Raw genomic sequence first — 20,485 nt, forward strand, 5'->3', positions numbered from 1 at the left:
TTTTTATTTCATTTATATACCACCTGACCCAAGCGAAAATGGCTCAGGGCTGTTTACTTCAAAAAGTAAAACTATTTAAAATGCAACATAAAACAAAATAATAAAAGCAATTAAAACATTAACATAAAACTCATTTTATACCATATAAACCAATTAAATATTATTAAAAGCCAGACTGAAAACATGGGTCTTTATGGCTCTCTTGGAAACCTCCAAAAATAAGCCTCTTATAGCCACAGGGAGCATGTTCCACAACCTAGGGGGGGGCAACTGAGAAGGCCCAATTTCAGAACACCACCAGATGAACTGGTGGCACCTGAAGATGAACATCTCCTGATGATCCAAATAAGCAGTGGGGATCTTGCAGGGAAAGGCATTCCCTCAGGAAAACTGAGCCTAAACCACTCAGGATTTTAAAACCTAATAACCAGCACTTTATATTTCTCCCAGAAGTGCTGTATTGGGAGCGAAAATGTCTGTCTTGTACCCAACACAGCATCTTTTAGTGAGAAGACAGAAATAAAAAGCAATTGTTGCAGCTGAAGCAGCAGCAGAAGTGACCACTCACCCTCCTTTGAAAAGATGGCCACGGATGGGATCTGGGGCTTTGATGAACCATTTGATGAAGCCCCATGGGCCACCCTCTAATAACATGCCTGCTGCAGGAACTGCTTCCATCACACTACCCAATTATCAAACACAAACAACTATTGTCTATCTCCAATTCAACTACCAGAACAAATAATAGGGAAAAGAGGCATACTTGCACTGCGAGACTTCTTAATACAGTCATCAGCCTAGTAAGCAGGCTGTTCAGTCCTATCTTGTTCTGATTTCCTGTCACTTAGACAGAATGAGAAGCAATATTACCACTCCACAGTCTTAAGTGGGCAGCCAAAGGTCTCAGTCTAGGCTTGTATGTCTGTAACTAGCAGAGAGTGGGTAGTTTGGAGGAAATATCAGCAGTCCCACACAGCAGCCCTTCTGGCTCTCATCAAAAATCAAGACTAAACAACTTAAAATGGAAGACCACATTGGTTCCTTTGATTCCTATTCTAGTTGTGGGGTGGGGTAGGTTGTTTGAACAAGAGACTTTTCCAGTCTCAGAGCTAGTCTTGGGTGGATGCACTTCCTCCCCATTCCTCACCAACTCCCCTCATTATGTATACCACCACCATCAGGGAATTAATAGCAGACCATTCCCTAACCTAGGTACTCAACCAATCATAAAAACAAGTTTATTTTATTTATTTTATATACCACCCCTCCAAAAGTGATTCAAGGTAGTTTACATTAAAATCAAGAATACATAGCAATTAAAATTTAAAAAACCCAACTAAAAGCAGATTACAATTAAAACTAGGTAACATTAAAACTAGGACAAAAAGATGGGTCTTTGAGGCTCTCCCGAAGGCCTCCAATGAAGACAATCCTCTTATATCCCCAGGGAATGCATTCCACAACCTAGGGGCGACAAAAGAGAAGGCCCTATCCCAGGTCGCCAACAGATGAATTGGTGGCACCTGAAGACAGACACCTCCTGATGAGCTCAATGAGTGGTGGGGAGCTTGAATAAAAAGGCATTCCCCTCAGGTAACTCGGACCGAAGCCAATCAAGGCTTTAAAAGGGTAACTACCAGCACTTGTACTTTGCCCGGAAACATAACGGCACCCAGTGCAATTGTTTGAGAACAGGCATAAAGTTTTCTCTCTAGGATACCCCAGAGACCAAACTGGCTGCCACATGTTGAACTAACTGAAGTTTCTAAACTACATACAAAGGCAGCCTTACATAAAGCACATTGCAGTAGTCTAATCTGGAGGTTACCAGCTGGTATACCACTGTTTTCAGGTCAGTCTCCTCAAGAAACAGGTGGAGTAGTTAGTAAAAAGCACTCCTGGCCACAGCCTCAACCTGAGGCATCAGGGAGAGACCAAGTCCAAGAGCACTTCCAAGCTACAGGCCTTTCTGGGAGAGTGTAACCTCGTCTGGACCAGGAAGTTCTATCCCATCTTGCAGATTACAACCCCCAACAATGAGCACCTGCTTCTTGCTTCAACTCAGCTTCATACAGCTGAATTACTGCCTGTAGACAGGCATTTAAGGGGCTAACGACATTTCCTCATGTTGATGACAAGGAGAAATAGATTTGGGTGTCGTCATCGTCATCTGGATAATGCCCAGCACCAAATTCCCTGATGACCTCACCCAGTGGTTTCATGTAAATGTTAAAAAGCACTAGTGACAGAATGGAGTCCTGAGTGACTTCATACAGCAGCTTCCATTTAGAAGAGCAACTGTCACCAAGCGCCACCATCTGAAATCTACCCAAGACATAGGAGTGGAACCATGGTAAAACTACCTCCTGTCTTCAAATCCCTCAGGCGATCCAGGAGGATACCATGGTTGATGGCATCGAAAGCTGCTAAGAGATCCAAAAGAACTAGCAGAGTCACACTCCCTCTGTCAATTCCCTAGAGAAAGTCATCTATCAGGCCAGCCAAGGCAATCTCAACCCCATAGCCTGCTCTAAAGCCAGTCTGAAATGGGTCTAGATAATCCGTTTCCTCCAAGAATGTTTGGAGCTGGTCAGCCACCACCCTTTCAATCATCTTTCCCAACCATGAGAGGTTGGAGACTGGCCCAAGTTGGAGCCCCTATCTACTAGAAACTGCACACATACAGTCCTCCTGGAACTATACCTCAGAATGCAGGAGTGACTATACCATACCACTGAATGCTATTACTCCAAAATCCCCTGACCATGGGAAAGCCAGGCTGTCAAGGAGACACACTCAGCCTTCTCTCTAAAATGCTAGCTTTTCAAGTTCTTGATATGGGGAGGGAGCATTCAAATATTCCACTCATCTATATTCTGAAGCAGTGTGTCCAGAAACCCTCCTACATGCGCTTCTGTCTTAAAGCCAGTCCCCACACTCAGCAAAACAGATAGTTTGCCTGGTAGTATTTTGGGAATGGAAGTGGCATCAGTCAACAAGAATGGTAAGGAGAAAAAGCCACATAAGAACACACAGCATACATTAACGTGCTGGAGGGATGATGCTCAGGAAATTAAAAAAAAGGAGAATGGCCCTACTGACTCCCAACACTGAAGCTACAGACAGAGACTGGAGTACACAACTCCCTCTTTTGGACCACCTTGTTTGCAACAGGGGTTTGTTGGGGGAGGGGAATACCTTTTGGTGTTTTACTTGCTAGTTCAGTCAACATCCCTGCTGAAGGATCAAGGAGTTGCTTGTACCTTCCTCTGCATGGCAAACCTTGTAGCTTTACAGCCCTTGGTCTGACTGCAGAAGACCATGGATGGAACAGAAGGGACCAACCTGAACACTCTTCTTCTTCTTCTGGAAAATCCGTGGTAACTTGCTTCATAGCCTCACCTGTTCCTGTTTTTAAAATACACATTATTTTATTTACTTTTTCTTCTTCCTCCTTTCCCTCTCCTTACTTAATTCAAGGGTGCAGTCCAGTAATGAGAACCAAGGCACAGATTCATAAAGTATCAGACTTCACATATATGTAGTCACCACATCCTTACAGAGATGTATCAATCTCTTCAGATGAACATCCTTTTGGAAGGAACATGGTTGGAAAGTCTGCATTCAACTGCATATACTGAAGGACAATCTGTGCAGGATCAAGTGGGAGGGCATTTCAAACTTTCATCTACCAACACACACATATACACTTTGTGTCAACTAGAATGTTGACTGACTTTCATTTAGAGCAAAATCTTGTTTAAGTCACAGTGTTCCAGCAGTGCACAACCAGACACAAGCACATGCCCTCTACGGAAAGAATAGGAAAAAGATATTCAATTTATCCTAACTGCCAGTAGGGGGTGCATATACACTAAAACACTGTGTTCTTAGGGCTGCTTCACACATTATGGGAAGTGGAATTGATCACATATCATGGATATGGATAACCTGAATACCAAAATTAGATAATATGCATTAGCCAGAACAGTGTAGTGCATAAAGTAGCCCACAGCCCATGTCCACAGTTTCTTGCAGGATCTGCAGCAAGTGCACCAGTGAGAAAGGGGTATAAATCTGCACCACATCCAACACTCTGTCACAGTTTTTGTGCAAGAAAACAAAAAATGGTAACATAAATCATGCACGTAATTAAAGAGGAACAAGCATTTTGTGCTATTTGTGTGGAATACAGTCTCACATAATCCTTCTTCCTGGTTGTCCTGTGACATTTCCTTCATGGCTGAAGGTGCAACACCACTTAATGAATTTACTCCAGTAAAAACCCTGCTAATTTTGCCAGCTGGCAAAAAGTTTAAAAATCTCACTACTTCATAATTCCCCAAAGGGGGCAACTTTACAACTTCATATCTAGCTACTACAAATGCTCCCACTTCCTCAGCACACTGTAAAACACTTCTGAGAAGGTATTTAAGGGCATGGGTGAAATGGCATATATTGAACAACACAAATATCCAGAGTTTTCAAATCGGGTTGGAGAAAAGACCTCTCCCCGACACTCTATTTGGCTTCTGCCGGGGGGGGGGCAAAGTTGTGCTGCCAGACCTTTGAGGCAGACACTGGGGGGGCGCCATTTTGGCTCCCGGAAAACATGTCTCGGGCCGTCCAATGGGAGCCAGGGAGCAGCTGCAAAAGCGGCTGGCTCCCTTCAATCGCCCTCAGTCTCTCTGAAGGCAAAGCACCCGTCCCTCCCATCCCATTTCAGTGAGGGTATCCAGTCGCCTTGTGGGACCAAGTAGGAATTTTGGGGGTCACACCTGATTGGCCAAGGTGTGGGGTTTTTCTGCATACTTCTCACTGAATTTGTCTGTAGGGTTGTCAATTTGATTGGTTATTTTGCCAGAAAGAGCAGGTTGGTGTAGCTTGTTTTATTCGGTGTCTGACCGGAAGACCATTTAAGGCAAGTAGAAAAGCTGAGGAGTAGGGAGGTGCACAGAACCAGGTGGGGTGGCTTGAGGGGGTGGAGGGTGCACTTACCCCTCCCCTACTCCCCCCCCCCGATGGTGCTCGTTTTCCATAAAAGCCTTTGGGGCAGCAGCAGTGTACCTCCCTGCCACCCTTTCCCCCTCCAGCTGGAATTACCAGGTATGTGTGAGTGCACGGGTACACACACGCACCTGGTACTTCCGGCTGAAGAGGGGGGAAGGGCGGCAGGGAGGTACACTGCTGCTGCCCCAAAGGCTTTTATGGAAAACAAGCACCGTCGGGGGGGAGTAAGGGAGGGGTAAGCGCACCCTCCACCCCCTCAAGCCACCCCTGCCTGGTTCCGTGCACCTCCCTACTCAGAGGCTTGCTGGTGCCCACCACTCAGTTTTGCAGCCTGGGTGAGTGGGGCTAGATGACCTCCCCTCAGCGAGATTAACACCTCACAGTTGTTATGATGTCTGGACTGGTGCCAGGCTGAACTAACGCCCAGTAGTGGCCAGTTCTCCTTATGAAGCTGACCCTTGATGGAGTACCCTCACTCTTATTGTTGTTCCTCATTTCAGGTTTTTGTATTAGCAATTAATAAAGTGGCCCTAGTTCATCCAAATATCCATGCCTTGTCATTACTAGGCCTGGGGGTGCAACAAATATCGACAAAGAAAGTAAGAATGATTTCCAGGCCACCAAGAAACTAGACTGGAAGTGAGAAAGAAGTGGCAAGACTCTTGCTGCTGACACAGCCTTTTAGCTCAGGTTCTGGTCTACCTGTTCACTGCGATTGAGGAGGCCCTCCTACATATCCATTAACACCTGAGGTGCCTTTGGCAGAGACACATGAAGAGGGCCTTTTCTATGGCTGTGCCTCGGCTCCAGAACTCTCTGCCTGTCTAGGAATGCTCCGCTACCCCACCCCACCCCCACATACCTTTTGGGGAGGGGCATCTTGTGAAGTCCTCTCTCTTCTTATAGCCATTTGTCCCACCCACCCCATAGTCAAGTTGCATTTATTTATCTGGATTAAAAGGCTCTTTTAAAAATGTCGATTAGACTATTATTTTAAAAACATGTTATAAGCCACCTTAAGGACTTTTTGAATGGACAGGCGAGATAAAAAAAAAATTAATAAAAAAAAAAGAAAGGAAAAACAATAGCAACATTGCAGCTGAATCCTCATGCTGCTTGTTGAGGACCTTGGTATAATTGTTTTCCAACTTTGTCTCATGGAACCCTGGGGTTCCTCAGAAACTTAACAGCATCTTGAACAAGAAGGTAGTGAGAGTCAAGCATTCCTGAAAAACAACATGCAGGACCAGATCCATGTTTGAGGGAGCCCTAGGCAGCCTGTCCTCCAATGGCAGTAGGCGCAGCACCTCTCAAAGCTAGGTGTCTGGCAGCCACCATTCTAGTTTCTCACAGTGCCCCTGACAGCACCACTTTATCATGGGGAGGAACGGCAACCCCAAGGGAGCACTGTGGGAAGCCAAAATGGCAGCTGCACCTGGCACCATGAAGAGTGCTGTGGGCATGGGATGGTGGAATTAGAAGGCCCAAGGCAGGTGTCAGCAGTGGGTCCTGGCAGCTGCCTGAGGATGCTAAGCCTCATGAAGTGTCACCAGTACCAATCCTTCCCTGCCCTGCTGAAGGGGAGTGCTATAGTTGCATTTATCCTAGGACAGGGTTTCTTCACCTTGGGCCCCCAGATGTTGGACTACAACTCCCATCATCCTCAGCCACCAAGGCCATGTCTGGGGATGATGGGAGTTGTAGTCCAACATCTGGGGACCCAAGGTGAAGAAACCCTGTCCCAGGATACTCATTTCTCTGAGAACAGCAGCAATATCCAACAGGCCTGACTAGTGTCTCATGTGAATGGTGTAATGTTCTAGAATGTATCAAAAACTTTATTGGCCTCATGGTTTTCTACCCAGGAAGAGTATAAACAGTTTCCTCTGAGTTTAGTATCGCAGGCCTCCCCATTTGTTTTTGGACTACAACTGCCGTAATCCCCAGCCGCAGTGGCCAATAGCCAGGGATTATGGGAGTTGTAGGGCAACATCTGCCAGTGGGCTGAAGTTGAGCAGCTCTGAGTCACTTGGACAATACAAAAGGTTTGTTTAACCAAATAAAGTTAAGCTAAATCCAGCATAAGGAGGTTAGGTTCCAATAAATGTAGTTTGTATGAAATATAAGGAATGAAGGTAAGAGTTCTTATTGAGACTTTAGCTGAAATAAGTTATGAGTATTTAGTCATGTTTTGTACAAGGTATATTACATGTTAAGTCAGGTTGTGTCATAATTTTAAACACACAGATTTGGGTGGTGTTCTTTTAAATAGCATAAAATTTCATTACTGACATGTTTTATCTACTTTCAAGTTTAGAGTGTCCCATTATATATGTGTTATTTATATAGTTTTTATGTTGATTTTTATAATATTCTTTAAGTGTTAAGATAAAGATTATTTTAAAGATCTTACTGACTTATTTTAAAGATCTTACTGACTTACTATACAACTTTAATTTTTTTAGTGTTTCAGGGAAGAATAAAAAGGCACTGACTCCAAACACATCGTTTTATTTAGTCTAATTTCCTCTTTCATTGTTTCTGCATTAGCACTCTCCTTCCTTTGGCAATGGAATATATCCCGGGATCTTCTACAGTGCATAGAGGCTCCTCTGCAGAAAAGTCAATGTGGAAAAGTGTCTGGTACTACCTCTTTTAGAAGCAATCCACAAAAGGCCACGGGATGAAACGGCCCTAGCTACTCCCAGAAACAGGGGGATAGCAAGGTTCGAGTAGCCCTTGGGACAAGAAGTGAATGTGGGCCCCTGCCCTCCTATCCTCTTTTTGCAAGAAGCAGGAGGGGGAGAGCGAAGAACAAGCTGTTGCCCAACTGGCAGGGGTTCCCCTCCCTTGGGAGCCCAGGGACATCCCTCCCTTGTTCAATTTTAACTATGTCCCTGCCCAGAAGATGCAAAGCTGGGCCGCAGGGAGAGGAAACAACCTGCTCTAGTTAGAAAATCTGAACAGCTTCATTCAGTAAAAGCTACAAAGAGGAAAAGGAGGAGGGACCTAGTCCTACGTCAAAAGATCATCTTTAAACTGTTTTATAAGCCTGCCCAGTTACTGCTATTCAACTGACTGACCCTCAGCAGCAAAGATGCCCTTGCGGCTCCCATGCACTGATGAATGCTAAATGCAAGACTACAGTGCCCTATAAAAACGTATTCAGACAGTTCAGAAAAAGGAAGGCTGGCCTACTGCATGAGGCTACTACTATATTTATATACTGATTTTCAAAGGCTGCCCAAACCCCGATGGACAAAAGGAACTTCATGAGCCTTGCTGTACATCCTCCTACATACCCCAGCTCCAACCTTGCTGAGCAGAGTACTGAAAGCATCTCTAGCCAAGCACTATATCCTGGTGCATAATCAATGAGGCGTATGGGTGAATACAAGACTTCAAAAAAGATTCAAATCAATTGAAAACTTTACTTTGGCAGATCAAGCAACTACCTATTTCACTGGTGCTAATTTTGTCAAACAAAACCATATCACCTCACAGTCTCTTCCAGTTGAATTCAGTCCATAAGAGCATCAATCTCCAGGTGACACTGAAAGCACTCCTGAAGAATTTTCTCTCATTGACAGTGAGAGAAAAATCTCCAGGAATAGCTTCAGTCAGAGTTAGTAACCCTATCACAAGAGCCTTGTGATAGGAGAGAGGCTCATGCAGACTTACTCTATCCCTGCCCTCTCATCTAGAAGAAGAGAGAGCAGCCAGCAGAATCATCTTTGTTTGGGGAGCTTATACTTTCATACAGAGTGAGCTTTCTCTAGGACCACCACCTGTGAGAACTTCAGAGTTGCCAAACGCACATATCCAAAAGGCTCACAGAATGTGCTCATGCAGAGCAACTTTACTGAATGTGAAATTGAAAGAATCCTTACATTTCAAAAGCCTGCTGAAGTTAAAGATGCTATGATACCAGGCCCTTATACTGTTCAGCTCAGAGCAGAACATATTCATACAGGTCAGATACTGAAAAGATACTCAATTTACTCAGAATACCATTTCTCCATATAGCAAAAATGCTGTTGAATTATCATTGCCTAGGGCTGCAATCCTATATACATACACCTGGGAATAACTCCCACTGGATTCAGTGTGAGAGAGAGAGAGAGAAAATAATCTCCTGCTTTATTCACACATGCAAGATGCAACCAAAAGGGCTTATTGTCAAAAATAATGAAAGCAAAAACAGTTATATAAGCAACCCAATAACTAGGACACCCAACAGGAACTATAAAGATGAACACCAGCAGCATGGCAGTCCAAAAACCAGCCACCAATCAGCTCAAAGGCAAATCCAACTTCAGCAACTAAGCCTATTCTATTAAATAAAAGCTTTACCGAAGGACCAAGTCTTCACTTGGCATCTGAAATGGCAAACAATGGCCTGGACTTCTAAGGAGAGGGAAGTTCTTAAGTGTCAGGACTGCCAATGAGGACTTACTTCCAAGTAAAATAGGTCATGTATAGGATCAGATGATAACTACCAACTTTGGGCTGGATCCAAAGGTGGCCTTCTGCTTGGGGAAGGTGCCTTCCATTCCAGAAGGACTGCTTTACACTTTGCACTAGAGTGTTGCATGGGAAGAGAGAAACTAAATCCAAAGATGCTCTTCTGCTTGCACAAAAACTTGTGAAGAGGACATAAACAGGACAGGGCTGGCCAGTCCACTAGGCAAACCTAGATGGTCATCCAGTGCCCCAATTCTTGGGAGATGCCACAGCTTCTTGAGCAGAAGTCAATGGGCAGGACCCACCTCCTAGCACACTGGCATAGCTAGCACAGGGAAGGCCTGTGTTTGTCATCCTCCTAGAGTGGGGCCCCATCAGTGCTGCACGCTGCCCCTAGCGGAGGAGGGGTCCATGATCAAGGGACATCCTAGAACACAGATAGTTCCACCCCTCTGGCCTCTGACTAGTTTTCCAACTCCTCCCCACTTATCAGACTCTGTCCCTCCCCCACACACCCCTGTCTTGCTTCTTTCTATTGTTACTGCAGCTGCTCAGGCAGGAGTCTCCATCCTCCTTTCTCAAGTGCCCGGAACCAAAACGGGAAATAAGTGGTGCACACAATAGTTGTCTTGGCTGTGGCTGGACCTTGTTGGTTGCAGAAAGAAGCTCCTTGTAGCACTGTTAAAAGCTACCTCTCAGGGAGACAGAGAAGTCTGTTGGACCTGAGGATTGCAGGGTCTGCACTGCTGAGGAGAGGGAGGCAGTGACAATATAGAGGAAGGGCAGACAGTGGGTAGGCACCAAGCTCCTCAGTCATTTTACCTACTGGATTTGTATGATATTAATGCAAATAAAATGATGTAACTTTGGTGTTTTTTCTCTGCAAATTGTAATTTGGGATGAATGTTGTTCACTTTCCCCTCTAACAGGAATTCCCAGATGTTGACTACAACTCCCATAATCCCTAGACAAATTGCAGCTGGGGATACTGGGATTTGTAGTCAACAACATCTGGTGTTCTCTTATGTATGTAATTTTTCAATGTGTTTTTCTTTAAATAAGAAATATTTCCTCAACCCAAGCTGGAGAATGAGCAGCCTACACAGTTCAAGTCAAAGTCAGGGCTCTGAAGTTCCTAACTGGGGCAGGAATACCAAAGTCAGACTTCACCTAGGGTGCCAGAAATCCTAGGACCAGCCCTGAAGCAGGATCACGAAAACTGCTACAGAACCTACCCATCATAGTGTAGTGCAAATTGTTGCACAAGAACCTGCCCTAGCACCCATTTTCTTTCAGTATACAGGTTGGATTCAACCCATGGTTTCTAACAGGTAGTTTTGTTAGATCTTGACCTAGTTTACAGTGTCATTGTTGCACTGGGAGAAACAAACTGTTTTGAGACAGGTTGTCTTCCTTATTATGAGTGGGCTTATTGCTATGGAGTCTCCTAACAAACCTGATGGGTGATCAAGGACGTAAAAGGGTTGAGGATGTTCCTTGATTACTACAACTACAGATAACTATGACTACATGCACCGCTTTCCAACAAAAGTCAAAATGATTTACACAGAAAAAATAAAGTTGCTTCCTTGTCACCCAAGTGGCTAACAATCTAAAAAGAAACACAAAGTAGACACCAGCAACCACCATGTATGCTATGCTGGGGTTGGATAGGGCCAGTGCTCCCCCCCCTAGCCCCCACTAAATGCAAGAGAATCATCGCTTTAAAAGTGACTCTTTGCTCAGTTAGCAGGGGTCCAACCACATAATGTTATAGGCAGAAGAATTCAGAAAGTATAGAGGTAAGATTAGACTTTTTTATGATCCAACACACTGCATAATGACAAAACATTATGCAAGATTATTTTTCAAACAACATTCTCCAAGTCTCCATTCAGAAGAGACCAAGAGAAGCTAAAAGGAGTTCTTGCAGTTTGAAAATGGGCAGGGGACCAAAGATGAGGTGAAGCATCTTAGGGTGCAATTGCTCTCTTTGGGAACCTAATACAGGATTGGCACCTGTGTTACTGTAGGAGTCCATTTGCTCTGATTGCCTTATTCGTAAACACACAGATATTACAAGGGCATCATAAATCCCCAAAATGTTCTCTCATATCCAAAGGAAACTAAATCCTGAGCCACTAATCTAAAGACTTCCTCCTACTCAAAGTGGCAGCACACCATATTCTCTCAAACCGTGTCTCCAATTTTACACTTACTTCAGAACATCTTTCAGAGCAATTGAATACTGTTTAAGACAAATGCACTGCTGAGAAAGACTGGAGAACACTCAAGTTTGCAAAAACTTCAAGAGCTAGTGGGGGGGGAGATTATGTTGGTTTACAAAGACCTGGCTTACAGCAGCAGTTGCTTCTGCACTCAGAGCCAATTCAATTCCCTCTGTAAACAGCTGAAGACAATTACTGTCCTTGGGAAGGCAAAAAAAAATGTGTATCTTCATTAGCACTAAAAATCGTAAAATAATGTTTCAGCAGTCTCAAAACCCCATTGCTTATATTGGGAGCGTGTGCTCCTCCACAGTTCAAATTGAGGCTGGAGTTGCTGCACATCAGGTCAATAATCCATGTTTTCAAAAAATAGTCACGAAAGACGTATTAACATAAGCTGTGCATTAAGGCACAATTATTTTTACACAGGGCAGTAATGGTTCATTGACGCTCTTGTGCTGGAGAAGTAGAAATTCAGCTAGTTTTCAGAAAATCTAGCATTTAATAAATAAAAGGAGGCCAGGCAATATTAACCAACACAGCACATCAAAAATAAGGATACCCAAGAAGCCCATTAGTTCTCCAATGCCTGGACAAGAAAACAAGAAAAACCCAATTCAACAGAACCAGCATGGCAGAATGAGATTTCACAACAGTTCAATTTCCTAGGCATGTTTTATTAGCACACTAGTACTGTGTTTGACATACAACTTTCCATAGCGGCTATAAACTCCAAAATACTGGACTGATTTCTTATACATTTCATTTATACAAGCAGGGTGTAAGGGACCACAAGTTGGAGAGTACTAAGGAAGTTCAACAGGTGCAGCTCATCATGCAGGAGCAAGAAGAGTAAATCCGTTGAAATGCTCTCTTGTATACAGGAGCCAGGGCCTCCTTTGCTCCAATGATCCCAATAATTGTTTCCTTAACACATTTGCCTTTTGGGTTGAAAGTTAACATCTCAAGCCTAAACGTCAGTTTGGTGTCACGGTTACAGTGTTCGATTTCGACCTGGGAGGTCTGGGTTCAAATCCCACTGAATTTCAAAGCTGACGAGTGTGACCTTGGATTAGGCAACCTTCCAGTTCATCCACAATAGCCAACATTCCCACCCTACCATTGGGAATATCACAGCTTTTATTTTCTGGGGGAAGCTCCCTACCCATTCCTATTCTGTCTGCAATATAAGTGAATGAGGTAGTAATTGCTGCCCAGCACTCTTCACACAGAGAAGGGATTGTTGTCAGGTAGCTGTTCACACCTATCCTCAATAAGCCAGTAAGATATCCAGGGCTATCCTCACCTACCAGGATCTGTACCAGGATCCAGGGGAGCCCAGAGACAAAGCCCTATGCTGGACACCCATTGCACTCTGGGCCCCAGCCTCCCCATCTGGCATCCATGCAAACAATGACCACCCCCACTGGTGCCCAACTGTGGGAGAAAGGCAAGGCAAGCTGATAGACATTCTCCATTAACTCCTTTTAACTTCCTGGGTGGCTGGGCACTGAAGGAGAAGGGAAGAAGAGGAGCTGATGGACCAGCCTCTTCCAGTGTTGATGCAAGGGTGGTGAGCCACCTGGTAAGCCTCTCCATTTAGCCCTAGGTCACCAAGCAATGTCAGGCAGCAGCAACCGTGGCTTCTCCATTTTATTTATCTTATTTATTTGTTATTTCTCTGTGTAAACTGCCCTGAGCCATTTTTTGGAAGGGCAGTATAGAAATCAATCAATCAAATAAATAAATAAACAAACAGATATACAAGTGGCTAATCCTATGTGTGGCAGCTCTCGTGAGAGTTCATGAGCAGCTGCCAGATAGCCACGGGTATGGCAAGAAAATGGTGGTGGTGGCAGCAGCTGGCCAGCCGGTTGAGGAAAGAACGGCCGCCACTGCCACCAGACAAAGAAAGCAGCCGCCGGGTGAGAAAAGTACGGCAGTGGGAGGCACACTCCCTCTCTGGCCTGCGGGCAGCTGGGCTGGCGGGCAAAAATGGTGGGTGGGCAGCAGAGAGGGCAGCACACTCCCTCTCTGGCCCGCCTGCCGGCTCATATGAAGGATGGCCCGCCCGACTGGGAGAAGCGGCAAGGAGGAGAAGCGGTGGCGAGACCAGCTGGCCGCCAGGGAGAAATGGGGGGGGGGGAGAAACAGGGAGAACTAGGGGCACAGATGCTCTGCACCAGGTCAGCTAGTTATACATCTTCCATGACCTGCTTCCTTGTGTCCAGCAGTGAGTAGCAGTGGAAGCTACAGAAGTCAACTGGGTCATAGATGGGTCCTTCAATGGGCATGGGCCCCCAGGCAATGCACTCCTGACATTACCGCACCACTTACACTGGATGTATGTCTTACTATAAGCATGTGTGCTGTATATGAGCATTTGGATTGTGGGTTCCCTGCATTCAGAACCAATTGCATGCCGCCAAAAGTTGTGGCATCACAACCTGGTGCTCAGTGGCCTGTTGCCCTCATGCTCTGTTTGGAGGGTTCCCAGAAGCATCTGGCTGGCCACTCTTGGAAGCCAGATACTGGACTGGGTGGACCCAGCACAGCTCTACTTATGTGTTAACTGGCTGCAGCGGCAACGTGTCTCCTTTTCTTTCTGCTCAGTACTGGATCATCCTCCATTTGGGTCACCTGTGGAGAGATGAGGAGTGCATTGTAACATTGCTTTCCACTTATTTTACCACTGCAGTGGGCAGTCTCTGCAAATGAGAGTTGTTGAGCAAGCCCCAATCCCATTCCAGAAGCCCCAGGGCAGAGCCCCTTCTATCCCCAAGGAGCGTCCTCACCTGGATTGCTCTATAGGTTGTTTGAGAGTTCAAACATGTGCAAATGTAAATGTGGAGGGGTTTAGTCTCCAACTGAGCTAAGTGCCTTCATTTCCATCCCCAACGTCATTTGACCTGCTCTTTGGCCCCTGGCAACATATCTGCAAGCAGAAAACATCAGATGGCTTTCTGGCCAGTAGAAACAATGGGAACAGAAACTATCCCCAATCATGAGCACATCTTATTTCCTTCTCAGGGATATGGTGGAAACTTACCTGATTTTGACAAGGTCTTGCCCACACAGGCTCCCAAACTGCACTTTGTGCATACTCACTGTATGTCCTCTGAGCTGTTATTGCCAGCTGAGCAGCAAGTATTGTTAGGCCATAGCCTCTGCCCTTATTTCCCATAAATCCTATACCCCTCACTCCCTTATATGGGGTATTGCATCTTCCATGCACCTGCTAGAGAGAACTGTGATGCAAACACTGGAGTGATGCAAGTGCAGCTGGAATGTTTTACCTATGGGATCGAGTACTATTCACTGTATACCAACTCAATATGTTTAGAGAACACAGATTTGCATAAGTGAAAAGGGAGGTCTGGTTCCAATATCATGGATTTTAAAAAAATCAGTTAACACTGACACGTCACATCCTGCCCCTTTGCATCTCTGCCTACTTAGATTTTGCAGAATTCAGCTACATTCATTGTACCCATACCTGTACACTGCCTATGTTCCACAGGCAGATGCAACATAAGTGCCACAAAGGTGCAAAGCCAACTACGCAAATGTGCTCAAGCAAGGGCTCTTCAACAGCAACCTATACTTTGACAATGGATTGGATCTGGCCGCAAGTGTGATAATGTTTGATAAAGGGACTAATGATAGTCTCTTATAGCAAAACTTCCATCTCAAGCAAGCTTACTTGGAAGCACATGTCATCATAATAAACAGGACAAATCACTTAGGATCGGGGAAAGGGCCCAATACATTCATATCCAAGTATGTCTCCAGGTATATCAATATGTGAAGTGTTTTTGTGGAGTGGGTGCTTTTTCTCTCCTTCTCACAGTAGCAATACACAATAGAGTAGAGCATATGCCTAAGTATTTGCAGAGTGACAAATGCCACTCTGGTGCTACAATACACAGCAAGGAGCTTCTTGGCTTGCTTATATTCCAACCACTAAAGAGAGAAGGAGAGGGAAAAATCTTTATTTCCAGACTTTTGCCCTAGGTAATGCAGGACCTTTTCATCAATACAATAGCACAGCATTAACTAGACCGACTAGACACAAGGAAATGAATCAAGACTGGTGCATGCAAGTCTTGAATTTTAATGGCTGTGTGTATTACTTACAAACAACATGAATAATTGTTAAGAGCTGACCTTAAAAAGGCACTCAGGTTGAATGTGCAACTAATGTTGGTCCCCATTAAAAGTATTAAATGTTACTTATAAGTCAATTGCATCCAACACAAGGTCCTGTTCCTTTAAAAAAGCATGGCCAACTTCTATATCCTTAGGGGCTGATCTGTTCTCTAGATAGCAATGTAGCAAACAGAATCTTATTTTGCAGCACAAGCAGACTCCTTTCTGAATATGGACGTCAACTTTTTTATGGACTCATCTTCCATGCAATTTTAACAACAGCCAGACAAGCAGAAATTTAATGAATGGAACTTCTTACACCATGGCGATAAGCAGGTGAAGTTTTCACAAGTAGTTCAATATCTGCTCTTAAAAGTACAGGTTCAGGGCTAGTGGTCAGTGGGCCACAAATGACTAACATAGATGTGTGCATGGGCTAGTAAAAATATTTATGGGATAGTATTTTCTTAATCCTTTGTAAGTCTGATTTGCAGCATAAACCCATATTTACTCAGAAGTATACCCCATTGGTTTTGATGGGATTTTCTCCCTAGCAGTGTGCATGGGATTTCAGCCTGAACATATATTATGAAATCAAACCAGAATCAGACCAACCCAAGAGTGGGGCTAAATATGGCTGGGTCTACATACCTCTCTTACTTTACTCCAGTTCCTCTTCTTTTGGTAGCTTCAGTCAGTCAGTCAACCACTGAACATCAGCAGTACCTACACACAACTTCCATTTAACTTCTCTTATTTTCTCCCTGGTTTGTTCCTAATGCACACTTCATGCTGAGATAAGCACTGCAGCTATCCCATGAATAAGGAATTACAGAAGAAGCTGCATTTTGAAGAATGGGGCACTGTACCCAACTCTTTCTGTTCAAGGTGACAGAAATAGCTGCTGGAGCCTGGAACCGGCTGTGCTCTCATTTTAAATGCTGGCTCTCCTTAGATTTCTTGAACGGTTGCTGAATTTGCCAATAGTAACTAAAACTGATCCAACACTAAACAGCCATTGACCAAGTGCAAAGGGCTGCATTTGCAAGCGAGGAACAAACATGGGACAGTACAGTGATCTAGTGATTATATGGGATTATTGATTTGTATGTGCTCACTTCTGCAGCACATATACTAAATTGACTTGTTTAGCATAAATGTGTCACCTACCTACGATCCAGCAACTGATCTGTTGCTTCATAACAGCTACAATACAATAGCAGCAGCAGCTCCAAAAACCCATGTCATCCCAACTTTGTAAAGCATGCAGATATCCTTCATGTGCAAGACAGTCTTTACTGATGTCCACAGGACTACTTAAAGAAACACATTTATATTTAGTTGAGTACTTATAACACCAGCATCTTAATTTCCTTCCATTGTAGATCTGAATTATATTACATGTTCAAGATAGCAGTTCAAAAGGCTGAACAAACAAAAGAAATAACTTAAATGAGTCAGGGGCTTTCATCATTCCTCTTTTGCCAGCGAATCACTAACAGTGTACAATAGCAAGGGCAGTCTCCCAGATGGACAGCCTGTGGAGTTCATAATGCACAGAAACTGCAGAACCGGAGAGTAATCTGCAAGAATTGGAAAAGGGGCATAGCTAGCATGCACACTATTCCTAATTACCAATGGCATGCGACTGAAGTTGTGAGATAATGAGTTACACAGAAACCAGCATAATGTCCATCACATGACAGATGGCGGGGGCCAGGGGAGAGTGATGAGATGAGAGGCCTTGCATGAAAGTCACCCCCCTCCTCTCTCTCTGCAGCCTTCCATACAACTGCACAGTGTGAGTGATGCATGAGGTTAGGCCAGATGTCCCCACTCCCTGCTGACATCCTGGCAGTAGGCTAGCAATGGTGTTGAGGAACATCTCCCTCACCTAAGTAGCTTCCACTGAACATGGAGGGTCACACCAGAGGTCCCCATTCTTCTGACAGGCTGTAGCAACATGATGGCCTGATCAAGATAGCTTGTGGGGAAGGGAGAGTCTATCTCCCCACTATTCCTCATAGGCCATCTCCACTCTGCCTCTCTAGAGCTTCCGGGCTATTGGAAATAGCTACCTGAAATCACCTCGGCCAGCTCCGCCACTGCCTGGCCACGCCAGACAGCATAAGGCCTCAGAAACCTATAGTGGCAAGCCACCTTTAATTACTGCCTTTTCTATGCAAGTGTGAGGGTGTTTTTGGAGGACAAGTACTGAAACCCACCACTACACCTAGCAAAGCATACGTCCCTTTTCCTACCAAGGATATTCAACTACCCATCTTCTCCTCACTTCCCAGGGGAAAACATGTCACTTTGAAAAAACCTGTGGTAAATAATGAAGTCATGCAGTCCAAGATTACGCATGTACTCAGAGATGAAAACCCACTGAGTTCAATGCAACTTACTGCCTAGTAAGTGGACACGGAGGGCAGCTTCACATAAAACATCTGCAGAATGAGAACCCCAAACAACCACCTCACTGTTTTGAAATACCAAGCATACTGAAAGATACTATTGGGAAATCAAGAAATACGATACTCCGGGGCTTTGCCTGAAGACACATGGAATTCTGTGAAGCATACCTTGCCACTTGCAGAGAGACTCTGTTCCATTCTTCCCACCAGCACCCCCGACCCCCACATGATTTAATACTCTCTCCCAGATGAAATATTACTATTGGACACAATCCTGCAAACATTACATTCTAATCCCTCTGAAGCTGGAACATTTTGTTCTAAGTACACTTGAGTAAATCTCACCCTTTAAAAAGGAGACTCCACTGTGGCCGAAGTGGCTGAAAGCCAAAGTCACTCTAGAAAAAGTAAAACACACCACACCCATGCACTTCAGCCAAGTTGAGAAGGAACGGAATAAGAGTTCTACTAAGGAGGGTGACCAGCAAGACTGCAGTCAAGTAACTTAGTCCCACGAAGACTAAGTCCCACTAGAGTAGTCCCACTAACTTCAATAGCACCACTGCAGAGTAAGTCAAAACTAGATTTCTTCCCCCTGTATAAAGCTAGCATTATTTAATTCCACTCTAACACAAAGGCAGAATCTCTCTCTCTCTCTCTCTCTCTCTCTCTCACACACACACACACACACACACACACACACAAACCAAAACCAGCACTCTGGAAAATAATTCCATTTAGCAGCCCTACCCCCGCAGAAAGCCCCAGGTTCAACTCCAACTCCCCACTCAGCCATGGACTTCACTGGGTGACCTTGGGTCAGTTACTGCCTATCAGCCTAGTCTACCTCACAGGATTGTTGTGAAGATAAAATGGGTGGGCCCCGTGTACGCCCCCCTGAGCTCCTTGAAAGAAGGATGGGATTACAAATGTAAGGAACACAGTGCAACCCGATCCTATGCAGTGTTACTCGGGAAGTCACTCCCACAGAACCCACAACCCAGAAAGCGTGCGTAGGATTGCAGCTCTACTTGGAAGCAGCAGCTTCAAGCAGCTTCCACTGCTTTCTAAAAACAAAAAACCCGTTTATCTTGGCATGCCAAGGATCGCATCCTAAGCATTTACACAGCAAGGCTGAAAGCCTACGCATACTTATGGGAGAGTAAATCTTGTTGGCATCTGTTAAACTGACTTGCGAGCAAAGATGCACCGAATCGTGCTGCCGGCTAAGACCCGAGGTGCCAGATGCAAATCGGTTTGTTTTCCTCCGAAGAGGAGGGCGGTCGTGGCTCCCGAGTCCCGATTTATAACCCTCCCCCCCCCAAGGGCTTTGGAGAGCAGCGCCAGATGAAGATCTATATTGGGCAAGTTTTCGCGTGACACCAGCAGCCACCGGATCCATCAAGTTAACACGCCGTCGGAAGGATGGAGAAGCCCTCCCTCGGAATTGCAAAGCCTTCTCCCAAGACGACCGAGCGCTGGGCAGTATTTGAGAAAGAGGTGGAATTAATGACCATGAACAGTCGCTGGCTTCTCGACGCGAAAATGCAGGAGCAGGGTTGGGGCGGGGGTTGGCTACGCGTTTCCATCTTAAAGTTCCCCTTCGTCGTTGCTTAAAATATCGCCGAGACCTGGTAGTCGCCCGCCTTCCAGGCATCCTTTCCCCAAGGCACACAGCAAGCCTCGAACCTGAGCAGGCTCTGGCAGAGCCGCTAAAGAAAATCGCCACAGCTGGAATAGGAAACCAGCAGTGTTCCCACACAGAGTAACAACAGACTAGCAAAGACTTGGAGCCGCAAAAAGCGTTTCACGTGCCCCCCTCCCGCGTTCTTCCCCACTCCCGACGTTCTTCCCACCGGCAGGAAAAACTTGAAAGGGCTTAAACGACATCACCACCAGTTGCACTTTCCAACCCCACCAGTTGCGCAAATCAGCACACGGGGGGAGAAAAACATCCGTCCCTTTAAACTCTCCTTCAGAACTCTGGCAACAAGTGTCTGCCAAGAGCGCGACAGCAAGGAATGCAAAGAGATACCTGACGCTTCAACCGCTGCTTCCAATCTCGGATCCCAGCTGCTCCTGCAGCCTAGACTCAACGCTCTGCAATGCAATCCGAACGCCCCAGCTGCCACTCAGCACAGCACAGCGCAGCGCACGAGAATCGCGAAGCTTTCGACGAACGTGATTATCTTGAGCCAAGCGCGATGCCGTACCATT

At 45.2% G+C, this 20,485-nt stretch overlaps 1 protein-coding gene across 3 annotated transcripts in view; it reads right to left on the bottom strand.

Annotated features, from left to right (window-relative positions):
• The window catches only part of TSPAN4 (tetraspanin 4), a 923,335-nt gene extending 902,881 nt beyond the window's left edge, over positions 1-20,454 (bottom strand). For 2 of the 3 annotated variants that reach the window (XM_053302002.1, XM_053302099.1), the window contains exon 1: positions 20,304-20,454. The gene's annotated coding sequence lies outside the window, so the exon portion shown is untranslated. The remainder of the gene's footprint in view (positions 1-20,303) is intronic. The other variant, XM_053302289.1, reaches the window with a different exon arrangement.
• Between the last annotated feature and the right edge of the window lie 31 nt (positions 20,455-20,485).

This window comes from Hemicordylus capensis, chromosome 1 (genome assembly GCF_027244095.1).
Source record: "Hemicordylus capensis ecotype Gifberg chromosome 1, rHemCap1.1.pri, whole genome shotgun sequence".
Classification (NCBI taxonomy): Eukaryota; Metazoa; Chordata; class Lepidosauria; order Squamata; family Cordylidae; genus Hemicordylus; species Hemicordylus capensis.